The sequence below is a fragment of the Canis aureus genome, chromosome 3 (genome assembly GCF_053574225.1).
Source record: "Canis aureus isolate CA01 chromosome 3, VMU_Caureus_v.1.0, whole genome shotgun sequence".
In the NCBI taxonomy this organism is placed as follows: domain Eukaryota; kingdom Metazoa; phylum Chordata; class Mammalia; order Carnivora; family Canidae; genus Canis; species Canis aureus.
This window is the reverse complement of record NC_135613.1, coordinates 35,191,313-35,197,711: the sequence shown is the minus strand read 5'-3', so window position 1 is coordinate 35,197,711 and position 6,399 is coordinate 35,191,313. Positions and strand designations below refer to the sequence as shown.

The 6,399-nt window shown below is 42.5% G+C and overlaps 2 long non-coding RNA genes across 5 annotated transcripts in view; both read right to left on the bottom strand.

The window, feature by feature from the left end:
• Nucleotides 1–2,483: 2,483 nt before the first annotated feature.
• On the bottom strand, nt 2,484–5,864 carry LOC144310653 (uncharacterized). The gene is made up of 2 exons (XR_013376300.1): nt 5,833–5,864; nt 2,484–3,035 (listed from the first exon to the last, which is right to left on the bottom strand). It is a non-coding gene; the product is annotated as an uncharacterized LOC144310653 (long non-coding RNA).
• Nucleotides 5,865–6,094: 230 nt separating this feature from the next.
• The window catches only part of LOC144310652 (uncharacterized), a 51,021-nt gene continuing 50,716 nt past the window's right edge, over nt 6,095–6,399 (bottom strand). For all 4 annotated transcript variants that reach the window (XR_013376299.1, XR_013376297.1, XR_013376298.1 and 1 more), the window contains one exon: nt 6,095–6,183. This is a non-coding gene — a long non-coding RNA (uncharacterized LOC144310652). The remainder of the gene's footprint in view (nt 6,184–6,399) is intronic.

Below are 6,399 nucleotides of genomic sequence, written 5' to 3'. Positions count from 1 at the left end.
TCTATACCAAGCATCAGAAAACACCAGAAGTTTGCTTTCACCTGGCAGAAACAACAGTGTACTTTTTCTGACTCAAGGAGATATCAAGACTTATTGTCTGAACCATAGTTTAAACCACAGAGATCTTGACCATCTTCCCATCCTGATGCCAAAATGTTAGTCCATTATATTTATAGCACCATTCAGTTAGGAACAGAATGGAGGAAATAGCAAGCACTATAGATGCTTTTGGTAGGATACGTGCAAGCCAGGTGAGGGGGCAGGGAAAGCAATCTCATGAGAATGGGAGATCAGAATGTTACATGGCATTCACATCAAGCTCCAGTATAAGACTCACAGTAAAAAGCCCTTGAAATCTAACAGCAAATCGAGGCTCTAATCGCAAATAATTATGCTCTTTTTAGAAAACATTGTTTGAATTTCTCCTGGGCCCTGTTGGACTGAAAATGGAGCACAAAATTAGCACGTATCCCTTACTGGACATTATGAACAGAATGTTACATAATCCCCTGAGCCATAAAGTGCCATGCCTAGCAGATTCCATTAGCATATGAAAATGGCATATAGGGGACCCGGCTCAATAGGTTCTTAAGGCACAGGTAATGGCTGGGGCAGGATGCTCACATTCCCAGCATACCCACTCCTGCCATGATCCATGTCCTCTATCATCCCATTTCTACAGGTCCATGGAAGATACCTCTGACTAGTGGATTGACATAGAATTACTGTCATTTTTTATAGTTCCATTCAAGAACTGTAGAGAAGGGAGATCTACCTAGGAAGCAAAACTTCAGGTAGTAACCTTTCTTTGTTTGCTTTGCAAAGGGGGGGAGGGAGGGAGACATGGAGACAATGGCTTTATGCCCATCGGATTAGTTTGTTTTAGGATGTACCCTTTTCCAGGAACTGGTATACTGATAGAATGATATTCTGGTTGGTTGAAGAAACAGTCATCATGCCAGAAGGGTAAGACCTCATAAGATGGGGCACTATCCTACAGAAAGTGATAAATATTATGTATAATGGAACAATTTATGGTAATGTTGCCACCACAGCCAGAATAAAATGTCTAGAACCAAGGGATTAAAGAAGGGTTTGCACGTTTCATGCCCTACTCACAAACTTTTACTTCCCAGCCCCACAGCTTTGGGTTCTACTGGTTCCAGTGACTTGGGATGTGGGGGTGCACTTGGGAGAAAAAGGTCTTCCATAACGGGACATAACAGTGGTCACTGGAATTTAACTCCACCATCTGGTCATTTCAGATTCTTTAAAACACTGGAAACATAGGCCAAAAATAAGAGCAGTTGCCAAACTGGCTAGGTTGTTTGATCCTAACTGTTGAGGAAAAATAAGATGGCAGATGATGGGACCACGGGAATAGTAAGAAAGGAAGTTGGAGACCTCCTGAGTGGCTCCTAAATTTGCTATATCTAATAGTTTAAGTTAGTGAAAAACTTCTGCATCCCAAAACCAATGGCCCATAGCCCCTAAATCAAATGTTTGAGACATCCACCAGAGTGACCATGAGAAGGCCAATTGAAGACAAAAACCACTGGAAGGGAATAGTAAAGGGAAGCCACAGCACTAGTTAGGCAGACATGAGGACCATAGCCTCCATCTGAATTTCTTTCCTTGCAGCGTTGAGTATTAATATATTCTACTAAAGTTTCCTCTTCTTTCCTATCTGTTCTCCTCACTGTTATATATGTAGGAAGTAGTTACCATGAACTCTAAAATTTAATTGTTTAATAGATTTTTAGCAAAAAACTGGAAGCACAGTCTGCATGCTTTGGGTTTTGTTCCTTTGAGGAGGCGTTAAGTATATTTTCAGTTGCAAGGAAGATGTGTGTGTGTGTGTGTGTGTGTGTGTGTGTGTGTGTGTGTGTGTTGGAAGAATACATATAAGAAATCTTTTAATGGAGTTAAAAATAGATCTGCCCTACGATCCAGCAATTGCACTGCTGGGGATTTACCCCAAAGATACAGATGCAATGAAACGCCGGGACACCTGCACCCCGATGTTTCTAGCAGCAATGTCCACAATAGCCAAACTGTGGAAGGAGGCTCGGTGTCCATCGGAAGATGAATGGATAAAGAAGATGTGGTCTATGTATACACTGGAATATTACTCAGCCATTAGAAATGACAAATACCCACCATTTGCTTCAACGTGGATGGAACTGGAGGGGATTATGCTGAGTGAAATAAGTCAATCGGAGAAGGAAAAACATTATATGGTCTCATTCATTTGGGGAATATAAAAAATAGTGAAAGGGAATAAAGGGGGAAGGAGAAAAATGTGTGGGAAATATCAGAAAGGGAGACAGAACATGAGAGACTCCTAACTCTGGGAAACGAACTAGGGGTAGTGGAAGGGTAGGTGGGCAGGGGGAGGGGGTGACGGACACTGAGGGGGGCACTTGATGGGATGAGCACTGGGTGTTATTCTATATGTTGGCAAATTGAACACCAATAAAAAATAAATTTATAAGAAAGCTTTTAATGAAGGTTGGGCAGCCAAAGAGGGGGCCCATTAGTGACATATGACGATTTTCAATAGCCACCCTCAACAGTTCCTCTCATTTGGTGGGAGACCCCATGTGGAGAAGCAGCCTACCCTCACAGTGGAAGCCAAAGTGGGTAGGGGGGGATACCCTCCCTCTTTCCTGCCCCTAGAGTCCAGCAAAGTTGCTCAGATGAATGAGGATTAGGGCTCACTTGAAGTCACTGTACTGTCCAGCATTGGTGGTAAAGGTACTGATGGATGGGTACAACATGGCTGTCTTCCAAAAACTGAATGTTTGCTTTTTTGCAATTTGTCTCCCTGACAATCAGAGAATTCTTTTATGCCTGTCTAGCTTGCAAGTCCAACAATCTTTCAAATCTGGACCTTTTGTGTCTGCTGATTCTAGAGCCTCCAATACCAACTCGTGAAGGTGCCAGAGTTGATTTTCACTGCTTGCAACTGAGAACTCTTGCTGATAGAAGAGTGGCTCTGAGTACATGGCTGAAGAAGATTCATTTAAAGGGTCCTGAATCAAACAGATGATGACAAAAAGCTGTTAATAAATATTAGTTGTCATGGTATTCTAGCCACAATGGCTAAAACATCATAGTCCCTTCACATGCCTGCAAGATCTCAGTTTATCCCTACCACAACCCTATAAAGTCAATATTATTCTTATATCCATTTTAAAATTAGAAACTTTTTGCACAGAGTAACCTTAACCTCAAGTAACCTTCCCAAGTCACACAGATAAAATGTAGTGGATTAGAAACTCAGACATAAGTATGTGAGTAAGAATATGGGCTTCAGAGAAGACCCGACTCAGTGAAGGTTTCCATTATCTTTATCCCCTCAAATCTAATCTGACCTATACTTTCCCTCCTCCTAGGAGAGTACTTTCTCCAAGAAGTAATTTTTATGGGAGCCAGAGGATATTTACCAATATCAAGGTTCAGCCAGTTTGTCCTGACCTATGGAGGATGACAGTCCTTTCATCCAACCAGATCACTGTATTCCTGAACATCTGTCCTGATGTGTTGCTTCCCAACAGTTGTCCCAAGAAATATGAGTTGCCACCTCCATAGAGATTCCTCACCCTCAAAGCCACAACTTTCCATGCTACCACCCCCTTCCCCAGCAAGACAGATGGGGTGCCCTATTTGCAGCATTCTCAGTAGCCTTTGAGTGTGGAAGAAACTGATAAGATGAGTAGACAGGCCATGTGTCCATCTCCATTGAGTGACCAAGATGGGAACATGTGCAAGCCATTAGGCCTGGTCTGAGGGAGGCAGTTGCCTGAAGCAAATCCAGAGTTTTATAGTACAGAGCTCTCTGTGATCCTCAAAGCTTCCTTTTCACCCTTGGCCCTGAAAACACTCCAAGGGAAGAACTTCAAAGTTGTTTTCTCACAACCTGGGAAAGATCTACCTACCACTTGAAACTACCAGATCTGTGACTCATTTGGAGGTTTCTAAGCCTTCCTTGCTTTGTTGGATGCTCCCCCTCCTCCAGCACCCCTCAGAGTTCTGACTAAGTCAGCTTACTTGGCCAGGTAGGTTTTGGCTAAATCCTACTTATCCTTTGGGACTTCCCCTAAGACATTATACCCCCAGGAAGTTTTCCTCAGCCTGGTTGGCTCCCTACAACACTTCACTCTTACCTCCATCAGAGCACAGGCACATCCACGAACTTGCCTTGAGTTCCTATAGTCTTCTAAACCATTGGTTTCTAACCAGGAGCAGCTTTGCCATTTGGCAATGTCTGGAGACATTTTTGGTTGTCCCAACTAGAGAGGAGGGCTACTGGCATCTGTTGGATAGAGACCAAGGATGCTGCTAAGCATTTTACAATGTACGGGACAGCTCCCAACAACAAAGAATAATCTGGCCCAAAATGCTAATAGCAGATCTAGCTTCACAGACAAGCAACTGATATAGTCAACATGACCCGGCTTGCAGAAAGACCCCCTACCTGGCTTAATGCTCTGCTGTTGCCATGTTGGAATACTTAGTAACTTTTGAACAAGGGGGCTCTGTATTTTCACTTTGCACTAGGCCATACAAATTATTCAGCCAGATGTGGCCAGATCTGTGGATGTTAAGAAACCCCATGCTAGGCTCTGCAATAAGAGATGTAGAAATGACGATATCATTCTGCCCACAAGAAGCCATAATCCAGTGGGAGAGAGAATTACATGTTGCCTTGTCTTGTGCTATGATGGGGGAACCCATAGGAAGGATTGCCTGAACCAGCTTGAAGTTTCAGAGAAGTCGGACTTACTTCAGCTAATTTCTGAGGAATGAATAGGTGATAATCACATGGACATGGACAGGAGAGGAAGAAAGGGTCCAAACAGAAAAACAACATATTCAAGATGGCAGGCTTTGAGGAGGTGAAGGCTGTCGAAAACGCTGGGCAGTCCTCTGTAGCCAGAGTACAGGGTGTGTAATAAGGTAGAGAAGTAGCATTAGTAAGGCTGCAGGCTAGGAGGAACCAGGTCTCAAACACATGAAGGAGCTCTTGAAGGGTTTTGAGTGAGGTGAGGATATGATTCAATTTAATTTTAGAAAGACAGAGTTGGTGTGGCAAATAGGTGGGAGGGAGGGGACATTGACTGCCCCTGAGTACAAGAGCAGGGAAAGCTCAATGAAGTAGAACACTAGCAATGTGTTAGGAGGGTAGAGACTCAAGAGACGCTATGGCAGAACAGGATTTGATGGTTACTGCGTGGGTCCAACATGTAAGATGAACGCTTATTCTCTTTTCATCCTGATGACAGGCCTACCAGGGATGTTGCGACTTCTCACTTTACAGTGCAGAATTTAAGGCTGAAGAAATTGAAATACCTTGATGAAGGTCATACAATGGTATGGTAGGGCCAACTTTTGAATGTGGGAATGTCTGGTGCCAAAATCATTGCCCTTCCACCCTCTCAAGAGTACTGAGGATGCAGCAGGATGACCAACAACATGTCCAACTGGCCCTCAGGCAGGTGCACTCCTTATCGCCTGTTACCAATTCTGTGCCTCAAGCCACACAGTTTACACTCAGGTTGTACACTAAATTCTTCACTTTCTGTCAAGTTGATTTCTCAGCACATAGTAGATATTTATTAATGGCTAGAAAGAAAAATTACACCATTTTTTAGTCTACACCAAAGACTTAAAAAAATGGTTTTAGTTGACAACACCAAAAATCAGAGAAGTAGAAATTAAAATAAGAATGAGATAGCATTTCTGCCTATCAAATTGACTTGGTATGAACTTTCTGGAAAGTTATCTGGCATTATTATTGGTTGTCATTTAAAATACATACACACATACCTTTTGCTGAGTGCTTGATTATTTTCTTAAGAACCTGAGGAAAAAAAAAAAAAGAACCTGAGTAAAGATTTATGGATAAAGATATTCATCTCAGCTTTCTGTATAATGTAAGCAAAAAAGGGGGATGCAATTTCCAAAAACAGGAGAAGGAGAAGGGTACTGCTATGAAATCAAATGACTAAATACTATTTCTGCAGAATTTTTAATGACATGAGAAAATGACAAGATACCACTAAGTGAAAAAATAATTTAATAAATACATACTTTTGTATATGCAGTAAACTCCTCAATGTGTATACAGAGTTCCCAACTGGAGCTTAGGCCATATATACTCTTGCAATTGAGACACGTCTGGAAACAATGAAGAATGATGGGATGAATCTGGTGGAATTATCCTGAGAGAGAAGTAAGCATCAGGAGACAGGAGGCCAGGCAGACAAATTTCACTGGGATACAAAGCCTCATATGTAGGTGGGGTGAGGGCTATTCTGAGGAGGGCAGGGTGCCTATCACTCAGATTGTGGGGGACTCAGAACATAGCTGAGAGAGATGAGGTTCTGTTGTTCA